The following is a 13,912-nucleotide window of genomic DNA, read 5'->3' on the forward strand; positions in this document are numbered from 1 at the left end:
TATACTATATGTTGTCAGTTTAAGTTTTGATGGGTTTAGGGATGAAAGGAGATGGATTCATATATGCCTCTGTTGAGATTATCATACAATTAAGTTTTAAACAAGTTAAAAACTTTGGCATATTTCATCTTTAAACAAAGCAAGGGTTTCAAGTTTTGTGTGGTTTTGGATATAAGAGGTTTAAGTTGTAAGTAGATATGAGATGAGATTAGTAGCTAAATGAGATTTGATGTCACAATGGTTTACAGCTGCTTTATTATGCTCAATTGATGCCCAAAAAAAAAAAGGATTTGGACCTTTAGATCCATCCTTAATCTGAGGTGTGTTTTTGCTCTATTTTTGTTATTTTCATGTTTTTCTGTTTAAGTGCCTGCTGATTAGTTCTTTTGCTTCATGCGCGTCTATATTTGAATCTGTTTGACTTTATTTTTTCTTTGTGTTTTTGTGAATGTGAATGAGCTTACAAATGAAGAAAAAGTGAACAGCACTTTGGAAGAAATAAACATGAGAATTTGCTAGAGGCGGTGTATGTTCTGAATTATTTGATTATCATTGTAAGAAAGCCTTTGTTTATTTACAGCTAAACTACATGGTATTCTGCTAATTTCATATAGCTTAAAATATATTTGTTCTGTGAATGAAAGACTGAACTTCAAACTCTGAAATATCTGTTCTTATTTTATGATTGGCTTATGATGCAGCTTGCTTTGGGTGAGTTTTTTGGGCTACACCAGCTGACTGTAGTGTAACTACTGGGTTCTCAAAAGCATTGGAGTTGAATGAGGTTTTGCATTGTGTTGGGGTAGTCACTCAGAGGCTTTGTAGAGTATTGGTTTTGTTGGATCATATTATTGTTAACTGGACTGAGTTGAGAGCAGATATAGTTTCTGGGACTGCAACTTATATATTCTTTGACTTCATTTAACTTAGCTTTTAGGAATATTAAGTAGTCTATTAAATGTGAACAATAGTTGAATATGTGGTTGAGCACAAGTGTTTTTTTATGTACCTAAACTCTGCCAAAGGTGTTCAGGTTAACAACTGCAGCTTCTAGCATTTCAGCCCTCACATTGTTGAATTAGATGTTAATCCCATCAGAAAAGTACCCTTGATGAGAATGAAAGTTAGCATTTACCTTTTGGAGAGCTGACTCTAAATCAGCTTCTTCTTTGTCCTTGAATGCATTGCTACCTATAACGAGTTTAAATTCAGTTGAGGTAGTGCTTTGCTTCTGGCACATCTACTAACCTAGGAACCGAAAACCTTAGCATATTACCAAATTCCCAACTGATCAGAAGTTGCAGGGACAGATACTTTGTCTCCCTTCTTCAGTTTGCATATTTTGACAAAGATCACTATATGCTGTGAGTCCAGTGAACCTGCAAAAGCAAATAAGCACAATAATGCATTGTTATGAAAACAAGCATTCTTTCTAAATTGTCATGGTTAAAATTGGCACTTAAGTGGATGTTGTTTAGGCTTTGTGTGCTGTTTGATTTTTTTGTTCTTCTCTAACCTCATGCCAATCTATAGTACAAAGTTCAGAGAGATTTTCTTTTCTTTTTTAATGCAGGCTAAAATCTTCTTGTGCTCAATTGAAAATATTAAAACTAATGGTTTCTAAAATACTAATTTCCTTTGTCTGATACCAATAGAAGAATATAAACATGGTACAGATACGAATTATTCATATTTTTTATTTTCTGAATGATTTGGCTGTCCACCTTTTATGAATGAGAAGGGATGATTCAACACCATAGATCTTAAGAGTTACTATTTATCACTTAACAACAGTTTGGTCATTGAAAATATTATGAAAGATCAAGAGATTCAAAGTTCAAAATATGAATTCAACTAAGGATAAATGGCAAAAGAATGCAGGCAGTTCCTTACTATGTATAGAGACCGAGGTAACTGATAGGCTGCTTTTTAGGCAATTACCTAACCTTCTCATTTTAAGAACTTCGAGTTTTTTATCCTCACTCATTGCTTAGAGAATGATATGTTTTTTGCTGTTGTTGCTTACGTTAGTGTTTCTTTTCTCTAAAGCATCAAAACGAAAGGCCAAGGCAGTGACCGAGGAATTTTTTAATCTTCTGTTGCGTCATTGTGGTCACTTGCTTGAGACGAATGGTTTATCTTTCTATGGTTTGGTTACATTGCAGATGTTTTTCTAGACTGTAGCCTTATGGGTCTCTAATACACTTAATATTTGAGTCACTAGAAGATTTATCAACTTTCTTGGCCTTCTACACCACAACTCTTTTTTTTTTTTTTTGACTGGAAATAGGTGAGTAATATAGTTCCCTTCACCCAACTTTATTGATGAGAAAATATAACATTATGCCTCAGAGAGTATAAAGAGCCTAAATTTCGGGCTACATTAGAAGCTTTACATAAATCCTCAAATAGTACATTCTGAATAATAGCAGGAGCCTCCTCAATCCAAAACTCATCAGAATAAGAATAACAAGCAAGAAGCGCTAACCTATTAGCCACGTCATTTACTTCATGGTAAATGTGTCGCACTTGTAACCAATTGAAAGCACTCATATATGTCTTACAATCGTCTACAATACGACCTACCTCAGAACAATCATCACTTGTGCGTGCCACTGCAGTTGCAAAAACTGCACAATCACATTCAACTTCCACTTCCATCCATCCTCGATGGATTGCAATGAGTAACTCATTTGTAGGTTACATTTGGCCTAGGCTCAGATCCATAACCATATATATATATATATATATATATATATATATATATATATATATATATATATATATATATATACAACCTTGCTCAGGTGCCGATATCCATACCTAAGCAAAAAGTACGGATTTCCACATTTGACCCACTTTTCGATCATATTTTTACATCTTAACCGTTCAGTTTTTAGGTCCTAATGTATAGATCATCACTTCAAATTTTCAGCCAAATTGATGATCGTTAAGGCATTCAAAACTGCAATTTACACGAACGAACCGAATCTGTCGAACTGGAACCGTTCGTGTTTATAATGGTAAATTGTAGTTTAGGATGCCTTAACGATCATCATTTGGCTGAAAATTTGCAGAAGTGATCTACTCGTATATACCTAAAAACTAAACGGTTAAGATGTGAAAATGTAATCGAAAAGTGGGTTAAAACTTGAAATCCGTTCCTTAGCTTAAGAACGGACGTCCGCAGCCAAGAAGGGCTGTATATATATATATATATATAAAATACCCATGACATAGCATAGAAGGATGGGCAAAAAACAAGCATAGGTTCTTGCCACGTCTTTTACATTTGTTTGTGCAATCACAGTATGATGACCTAAATAACTGAGTTGGAAAGTACTACAATGAGATTGGAAAATCCTACAAATTGATCATCTCGATCACATTTTAAAAATAAAATAGATATGTAATTGAGTTGAGTTAGTTAGGCGAACAATTGTTGTTTCTACTAAAAAGAAAAAATTAGCATATACAAAAGTCTAAAAAAATGATATAAATAAGTTGTAATCTAATTTGTAATTTAATAATCTACTTTTTCAGTAGTGATCCACGGTCAAACCTAAAATTACTATAATTACACACCATCCTTACTTTCTATTGCAACTTTCATGACTTCCTTCCACCTTCTTACTTCCCATGCAATAACTCATGCATAGCATAGCTAGTTATTTCTTGTCTATATATAGTCTTATATCTCTCAAACCATAGACCTGTTGGTAATCAGCTGTTCCCCGGTTGTTTCTACACCTTCAACTTTCTTGTACACAAAACCCATTGCAATCCACACATAAACACCTAAACACAAACCGCTTAATCCAGCAAGCACCCAATAATAATCAAGGTGCGCACAATTCAAATTGTCCCCAACCATTTTTCACTAGACTTGGAAGTAATAGCCTGCACAGTGTTAGGAAATTTGGTCACCTTTCAAATTCCCTAGCCCAAGACCGAAATCGAATGAAGACAGTAATCACAAACTATGCAAGAAAACACAAGATCCTTGTTGACGAGGTTCAGTCAATCAGTTGACCTATGTCCCCGGGTGGTGATGATAGTCGATCCATTGGATAAGAAGAAGATTACAACTTGAAGAACATTTTGGTTCTTCCCACTCTAGAATAATCTCTCTCCTCACAACCCAAGATCTCAACAGAGAATTCCCAAATACACCCAAACTCTCAAAACTTGCAACTCTCTAAAATCTCTAAATTGATCCACACGCAGATCTCTCTAAACAATGTGTCAATGGCACCATCTAGAATGAGTCTCTTTCAACCCACAACGTGAGAATCTCCAAACGCTCACATCTTCTCTAAAGGTGTCTTCCAATCTTCGAAAGCACACACCAAAACAATATCCCCGAATGGCTATTTATAGGCTCACAATTAGTCAGACTCCCAATAGGATATTCAATCCCAAATCTTTACTTCTAAGGAAAATATCCAAGAATCCTAAATACACTAGAAAAAGTTTCCCAAAGTCTTATGAAGTAAAGAATCCACAACCAACAAGGAATTAGTTTTGAGCCGCAACCCTAACAATTTCCACCTCAGCTCAAAATCTCCAAACTTCCACTAAACGCAAGCTTGCTAAATCTTCTAAACGAACCACAATCACCACACCTCAATGCTCCTCTTGCACTCAATAGCCAAACTAGTTTGCCAAGTTTCACAACCACTCAAACTTGATCCTTGGATAATAACTCTTTTCCCCAAACATGCACCGCGCAGCCACTTGCATGCAATCCAAGGCTTCACCAAAGTTGCCAAACCTAATAGGAGCAATCTTTAATGGTTTACACAACTCACCTCGAGCAACATCCCCTTAAAACAATTCTCCCACCATAAACTCATGGATATCTTCTCTAGACACATCATTCTTAGAACACCAATTTGCTTCTCGATTTCCTCATTAACTCTACTCTCCAAAGTAGGTGACACTCCAATTGTGGATTATGCATGAGCTAGCATATCCCCACCACAAACTTGTGTTTGGATCCTTATGGGTCTACCTCCCTTTAAGGACTGCTGCAATTTTTGTTGCTCTTGAAACTTCACCATCTCAGAAGCAAATTCTGTTTCTCCACGTTGCCAATTTCTCACCACTTTACAATGCCAACAAGAACCAAGATTGCCAATCTTCCACCTTGAACCAAATTCTCAATGGAATCAATAGTTCCACCTCGAACAAAGTTCCTTTCTCAACGACAGAAACCATTCATGTACTTAATTAGTTTCATCAGAATGAGTGCTCCCTTCAAAACTTCAAAAGTTCCACCTTAACCCACAATCTTGTGGTCTTCAGAATCCAAATGTTCCAAGAAATATCAGATTTCTCTTGAAACTAGAAACACGACGAACATGCACCTTAATCTTGATTGTTCCAGCACCATCAACTTTGTAGGTTTTGTGCATCAACCTACTTCACTCAACTTTGTAGGTCTATTCCTCTTCACTTAACCTTCCTACTTCACTTAATCAATCTTTAAGTATTCGAAACAACCTATATCTCAGATCCGCTCAGCCTGTGACTTCTCTAAACATGATGCGATCATGACTGTATCTCCATAATCTTCTTTGATATCTTCACCCGCCATGCTTGTAGTAGTTCCTCAATTTTCCTTAGCCTTCAACTTTCCATAGAAACTCCTACAACAATAGCACTCCACGTCTTGTCTCTATCTTGATCTCAAAATTTCTCCAATGTCTTCATGCTCTCTCTTGAACCAAGAGCTCTGATACCACTTGTTAGGAAATTCGGGTCACCTTTCAAATTCCCTAGCCCAAGATTGAAACTGAATGAAGACAGTAATCACAAACTATGCAAGCAAACACAAGAATTTGTTGATAAGTCAAAACTTGCAACTCTCTAAAATCTCTAAATTGATCCACACACGGATCTCTCTAAACAATGTCTCAATGGGACCATCCAGAATGAGTCTCTTTCAACCCACAACGTGAGAATCTCGAAACCCTCACATCTTCTCTAAATGTGTCTTCCAATCTTCAAAAGCACACTCCAAAATAATATCCCTGAATGCCTATTTATAGGCTCACAATTAGTCCGACTTTCAATAGGATATTTAATCCTAAATGTTTACTTCTAAGGAAAATATCCAAGAATCTTAAATACACTAGAACAAGTTTCCCAAAGCCTTATGAAGTAAAGAATCCACAACCAACATGGAATTAGTTTTGAGCCGCAACCCTAACACACAGCAGATATGATAAAAGTGCTAATGAAGCTCCCATCTCCTACAATACTAATATATGCTGCTGCTCCCAAACTCCTCATTGCATCTGTCATTTGATCATAAAACAATTCTTGGAGTCCTACTGCTGTAAATGTAGATGACAAACAACAAATTGTAAATTGTGGGAGTAACCACCAAACACTCATTGGCACTATTGCTTTAGGATCATCCATGAGGTTATAGTTTTTTGCAGCACTAACCCTTTTAGCCTCAACTAGAGCTGACACAACCATGTTGAGTGTGGAGAGGAATAGGCCAATGCCAATTCTTTGGAAGACTGTTATCCTTGTTGGACTTCCAGTGAACTTTCGCACTATTGGGACGAGCAGTCGGTCATAGATAGGGACAGTAGTGATTAAAATTATGATGCCAACCAGGGCTTGAAGTGATGTTGGTGGAAGCTGAAAGTGTTATCCCACCGATCGTATCATCTTAGAACCTTGCTTAATGAAGTAGGTGTGGAGTTGCGAATTAACTGCAAACATTAGGCAACACAACCATATGGGAATAAGGTGTAGAACAAGCTTCACTTCGTCCACTTGATGTAGAGAGCATAGCCTCCAAGAGTTTTTGATGTTGTTTGATGCATCAAGGTAGTCAATGAACATTGCCTTGTCCAAAAATTTGATGTTGTGAACAATTCAGTATATAAATATTCGCCTAATATAATTCAGTATGCATCAAGAAGTCACTATTGCACGTCTTGCTTCAAAATTACCACAAATCTAGAATACAATGTAGTTATGGTCTATGATAGTGTCATTTGCATTCCTCCAATCGTTTGAGTATTGAGTATAGTCCAAACTCCAATCTCCAAAGTCTCGCTTTCTCGCAAAACATATATTTTCTAGTTGCTACTCGCTAGCTACTGTAATCGTACAAATAGCTCAATAGAGTCAATGCTTAGACAATGGCTAGAATGATCGGTATGTTCCTTAATTAGTTTCTTATGCAAGAATAATTCTTTCAAAAATCATTTTTTGTTGATGTTCTCTTAGGAATTAACCTAATGTAAGCTCGATGAATACTTTGAAGTTTAAATAGTGCACAAATGTAACAGATAATGTACCTCAGTTGGTTAGTTCGAGCTAAAGTTTTATGCTGAGGCTGAACCCCCATCTGAGTTCCACTCCTTTCATCCTTAAAGAAAACATCAGAATGAAGCGTCTCATTCACACGCCACTTCCTTGCTGCCGCCACAAACACTTGTGCCACCTTGGTCAAGGCGCTTCCAAGTGGTTCGCCCTTCCTATACCTCTTGATCCCTAGTAAAACTAATAAGAGGCCCGCCGCCATTACCACTGTCAGCATACCGAAGCCTATTACCCAGCTCACATTGTCCTGCATTATAACATAATTGTAGTTATCTCTCATACACATGGTAGTAGCTTACATATATGTCTACATTTGTTTCCTCTAAAAATTATATAATAGCTATACGTGCATGCACGTAGGTCGCTTTACTTACCTAGCTTATTACAACTTCATTACTAGTTAGTGACTGTCATTACTGTTGGAGAAAATTTTACAAACGGTACCCCAAATAAAAGTCATTCATCACTTGAGTACATCAATTTCAAAAACTATCATATTAGTACCCCAACATTAAAACTTAAACCACTTTTAGTACCTATTGTCTATGACGGCGTCAACTCCATTACCACGTAAACTATTTCATGGGCAATTTCGTCTTTTCATCTTCTCAGTTTTTCTTTTTCCTTTTTTCTTTGGCAATATTTTTTCTTTTTGTTTTTTCCTCTTCTTCCCTTCCTGGTCTCGCAAAACACACCCTCTCTCTCTCTCTCTCTCTCTCTCCCCCCATCCATGTCACCAAAAACCCAGAAAATAGAACAGCAATTTCAAATTAAAGAAACAAAAATTGATGGGGGCTACAATTTTGGATTGAATTGAATTGATTTCCTGATCTCGCAAAACTCTCCCTCCCCCCATCCATGCCACCAAAAACCCAGAAAGTAGAACAACAATTTCAAACCAAAATTGATAGGGGCTACAATTTTGGATTGAATTGAATAATTAGAATTTTTTGGGGTTAAAGTTGATGGAATTATGGAGAAGTTTCTTTCAATTACATAGGTGAGGGGAGGGTTGGTATGGTGTTCTTGAAGTTTCGATTAGGCCTGGGCTCGGGTCAGGCAGGGCCCAAAATTTGGTAAAACCGAGACCGAGCCCGAAACAATCGGTCTAGGTCAGTTCGGGCTTTTTCGAAAATGGAAACCGACAGAAACTGATCCCAAACTGGCCGGTTCTGGCTTTGGGCTTTTCGGGCCCAATATGCAAAATATACACAAAATTCGGTAAGAGGCGAGGTTTGAACCCCTGACCTCTTACACAAAATTCTTGCTCCCAACCACTAGAGCACGAGACGCTCTCAATATATTACGTGCAAAGCTTATATTTATTTCGTCCTAGGCGGTAGAAGTAAAACAAAATAGAACCTAGAACCCTATTTTACTTTCTATACTCTCTTTCTTTTCTAGTCGTTTTCTTCGACACTTCTTCTTCTTCTTCTTCTTCTTCTGCAATTCTACTTCATATCTTCTTCTTCTTCTTTTTTTTCCTTTTTTCTTCCTTCCCAATCCCCATTATGCAGTTCTCTATTTACCAATTACCATATATTCATCAAATCAACATCTTGCGTCTAGGAAGCATGAGATCTGTGTTGGATCTGAAATTCCTTATGGCAAAAAAAAACTCTTTCAATTCCCAACTGTTGGATCTGGATTTCTTTGTTTCACATGGTTTATGGGTGTTTACTGAAATTCTGCTTCTTCATATGTGGACACTGGGGACTCCGGTATTGCTTTGGTTGCTTCAGGAGCCACTGCAAATTTGAGTATGGAGGAGGAGGAGGAGCTGGCTTGGGAGGAGAGTTTCGAGAGGTTGAGATGGTTTTGAGAGGCTGAGATGGAGGGGAAAGGTTTAGGAGGAGAAGGAGCTGGTTTGGGAGGAGATGGTTTCGCTGAGATGGAGGAGAAATCGGGTCGGGTCGGGTCGGGCTTTCGGTCTCCGAATATTTGAAGCCCGAGACCGAACCGAAAATATACATTCGGGTCAGGCTTTGCACCGAACCGAGATTTTCCATATAAAAACTGAACCGAATCGGGCTTTTTTGCTCTGTCCGGGTCGGGTCTTCGGTCTTTCGGGTTCGAACGCCCACCCCTAGTTTCGATGGTGGGAGAATTTTTTTTTTTGGGTCTGAGAGTTATGTTATATCTCCTTTAAGAAGAATCCTTCCTAGTGTCTTTCTGGTATTCTTCTTGATGCTCACCTCTTCAGCGTCATTTAGAACCAAATTCATGTACATATCAAAATCAATGATTCGGCCTTCAATCTTAACGTCTTTATGTTCAAGGAGCCAAATATGAATTCAAGCTTTACTCTAGAGGAACCTGAAAATCAAGTTAAGGGCTGGGTCATGATCATCTGAACTTCGGTGCTCGCCATGGTTGCAAAGGTTCCAAGGGTTCTGGGTCGCACAGAGAGGGAGGGGGGGGGTTTACGGTAAGACGTTGACGGACTGTAGTAGCAAAGCAATTCTTGAAAGAAGAGTGATGCAAAGTTAGTCTGTGGGAGGGTTTTTTTGTGTCTGATAGTTTGTGGGAGTTAAGAAATTAGTTTTTTTTTTTTTTTTTTTTATTGAAAAGAAATTAGTTTTTGAGTTGAACAAAAAGAAAATTGAGTTAAAATGTGGAGAGACGAAATTATCCTTTGGTAAATAAAGGTTTGACGCCATTATAGACGACGGGTTATAAAAGTGGTTTGAGTTTTAATGTTGGGGTACCAATATGATAGTTTTTGAAATTGATGTACCAAAGTGATGAATGACTTTTATTTTGGGTACTCTATGTAAAATTTTCTCTTACTGTTGGCATATAGGGGTTTTTCATTCTTTAACACGTACTATATATATATTCACGTCTGAAATCAATTCTGCAGTCGATATTTTATTTTAAAATAAAAAAGGACTTGTAACTATATATTCACGTATGAAATCAATTCTGCAGTCGATATTTTATTTTAAAATAAAAAAGGACTTGTAATTATAATGCATTTACTAACCAAAAACAATATCAGTTCTTGTTGTTGTCCATGTATTTTTACTTTTTAGGTCCTATTACTAATAACTAATTATAAGGATCTCACAGTTAGGTTTTTGAATGAATAGATCACTGGACAATGATAAATAAAAGACATAGACGCAGATCCATGTATCGAGAATGAAGCCATATAACCTAAATGTAGATCACCACAAGTGTTGAACTAGTGCCTGTAAGTACTATCGCTAAATACCACCAGTTGAAGAATGAGCTCTGTCTTTTTCTGATCAGGAGTGTCCTCAACAAACTAATCTGCGGCAAATGTTTGGAAGGATGGCTTGTCACCTTCGTTTATGGACAAAATGTAAAGTGCGACGAAGAACACCACTTCACGATAATGGATAGGAATCATGGAGACCGATAGGCATAGTAAAACCATTCCCTGTGATAAAACACAGCGTTAGCTAGAAGGTACACTAAGAGGGTCAGTAGTATTTACTAAGATTCAGCACAATGCGGTGTTTGGGACTCCCTAAATGACTCTGGAATTGGGCAAGAAATTTACCATGAAATAAATGGAGGTGGAGAAAATGATGGTCTTGAACCGACCAAGGAAGCAGTCGGCTACTATGGCACCAAGAAGAGCAAAGAGTGAGGACACACCAACCCATGTGTTGACGTTTGTGGCTGTGGGCTGGTGGAGATAATTTGTGAGGTACATAATGAGGTTACTAGACAAGCCATAATATGCAAACCTCTCCACTAGGGCTGGGATCGGTTCTGTTTTTGGATTTTTTTGCCGGAATCGGAACCGGAACCGATGATGTTTTACCGGTTGGGTGTTGTTACTTTTTTTTGCCGGAACCGACTTGAATCCGGAACCGTTTAGTTCGGTTCGGTTATGGCTTGTAACCGGTTCCTATACACACAGCAAAATAGCAGCAAAGATATCCAATTTCCTAGCTTCCCAGCCACATTATGTTCTGCAATTTTCTCAATTCCTCCATCAAAGAACACAACAATTCATCACTTGAAGGATTCGAAGCCATCTCCTTCTAAAGTTCGAATTAGGAATTGCCGATTGGGGATGAAGATCAGAAGATGACTGGGGGTTTATCAGTTTCTGGCTTTTCGAATGAATTGGGCATCTCAATCTTCAATGAAGTGAGACTAGAATAAGACTGGAATAGTTGGTACAAAGAAGAAGTGAAGGAGGAGGAGGAGAAGAGAAGAAGAAGAATATGGTTGCGGCTAAGAGGGAAGAGATGGGGGATTGGGGGAGTATGATTAAAAAGAAAAAGAGAATAGAGAAAGAGAAAGGGAGGTAGGTGGGCGGCCGACATAGAGAGAGAAATGGGAGTAGGGTTTGTATTTTATTAGAGAAAAAGATAGTATATAGGCAAGTCTATCATCAGCACGAGCTTGCTCATTAAATTACTGCCACCTATTTATATAAAGTAGGGAAAAGTGTAAATATATGCTGCACTCTCTCGGTTCGGGTAAAATAAGAAACAAAACTTGGGATCCGTAACTGAACCGACATGTCCTATATTAGAACCGAACCAAAACTGAAAACTGAAATTAAGAGACAAAACCGAACCGAACTGGCCAAATCGGGTCGGTTTATCCCGGTTCCTCAGTTTCTCCGTTTTTTTGTCCCAGCCCTACTCTTCGCTGCCTCTCTAATTGCATTAAAGGATATAATATTAGATCGATGTTTATATGTACACGAGATAAAAATAAATACAGTATTTGTATATATCTTGCACAGTGTATATGCCATGCTCCAAATATTTCCAACGTTGGTTTGGGTGAAAGTTATCTAATAGTAGAATAATCAATATAATGGCGTGCTCCATAGTTTGATATATAGAAGCTCTTGAATAGCATAATGATTTATAGATGATGAAAATGGCGGCATTCCAGCCACCCTTAAGAGTGTTTTTGGTACATGGTCTCCTGCCCCTTTTCTGTCATGACTTTTGCTAGAGAGAGAGGTCCACGATATGATGTTTTGAGTGTTTTCTGGGTCCTTCATATATAGATGAACTAATGAAGTTAGGAGTGCGATGCATTTAGCTAAACTTTCACTATTGTTCACTGGTATGTCAGAGGTGACATATTCATCAATCTTCTAGATAAGTTCACCGATATCGACCTGCATTTGATTCAAGAACAATATGTAATTTTTCGTTTGCTGTTTTTGAAACAAAAATGTACATATACACAACCTTTTTTATTTTTATTTTTTTGAATAAAGGGCTGGTGCAGCTGTCCTCAAGCCTTGATTGATGAAACTGTTGCATACCGCGGGGTGGGGGGGGGGGGACATTGAGCCTAAACCTCTGATTACAATAAGCATCTAGAGATCGTCCCAAAATAATATTAGGAGTCTCTACAAAATACATGTATTCTAACAAGCACCAATTACCAAAGAGTGCACTACTGGCTACTCCATTTGCTTTGACAAAACGGTGACATATTGGAAAGATAACTCGATTACAAAGAAGCATAATTACCAAAAGCACAGTTTTCCTAGTCTGTTACTGCCAGAAAGTAATTTCGACGACACTTAGTTTTATTCTGCCACTAGGAGGTTGCGACGATTTAAAAATGGATCGACGCCTCTCTAAACCAGACAAGGCACTTAGAGTGCATACATAGACATTTGGCCCAACTAGTCCTACAAGATACATGTAGGGACTTATTACACGCCAAAAGCGTGACAACACTAACCAGTTAAAATAAATAAAACTAAAAACATAAATAAAACCGCTGGGCACAAAAAGAGGGCCCAAGCCCAAGCCTCAATCCAGGAAACAAGGGAGACCCAAACCACCAGCCAAGCCTGGCCCAATCCCATCCTGGCCATCACTGACGAACCACCATATGCGCTGCGCCGCCAGATTCCCCGGACCTCCACCCTCACAATTTCGTTGTCCCTATCGCACCACTGCAACGCACTGTCCCTGTCCAACATGCTTATGAAGACAGATCAAACAAAGCCAACCTAGATCAGACAGATTTGAACATACTGATCCGTGCCTCCATGACCACGGCACCACCCAACATCATCTCGCCATCCCTGCCACGCCATGGAAATGCGCCCCCCCTGCATAACAACTCCCTCCCCAGATCAGATCGGATAGACCTGATCTAGATCGGACTGAGTTGAGCAGATCCAGACCACGCCGCCACGAGCACGACACCACTCAGCAATCTACAACCTTGCACCACCAAGCCAATCTGCCAACCAGGCCAGCGAGGGACAAACCACAATCCGGCCACCGCCTCGATCTCCCCCTTCCTCACCTCACAACCCGCCACTGCAATTTCCCACATTCAGTTTTGAGGAATGATGTCTGCATGTTTGATCTTAGTTAAAAAAATCTCATTCATGACCCCAGTTTGTTTACACAATGTTTGATGTCTCATTCTTGACTACACAATATTACTCCCCATCTAGCAATTTTTTTGGTCTTAATTCCATGCCTGTTTAATAGGCAGCAATCAAAGTATTAAACGCAATGTAAATTCTATATTTATAGGTAACGTGAAAGATCAATCAACATCTATAGCATGAAAACTTCCACAATTA

At 38.4% G+C, this 13,912-nt stretch overlaps 1 pseudogene; it reads right to left on the reverse strand.

Moving 5' to 3' along the window:
• Positions 1-1,078: 1,078 nt before the first annotated feature.
• LOC133716148 (protein NRT1/ PTR FAMILY 5.4-like) lies at positions 1,079-13,411 on the reverse strand (annotated as a pseudogene).
• Positions 13,412-13,912: the final 501 nt, after the last annotated feature.

Source organism: Rosa rugosa, chromosome 6 (genome assembly GCF_958449725.1).
Source record: "Rosa rugosa chromosome 6, drRosRugo1.1, whole genome shotgun sequence".
NCBI lineage: Eukaryota > Viridiplantae > Streptophyta > Magnoliopsida > Rosales > Rosaceae > Rosa > Rosa rugosa.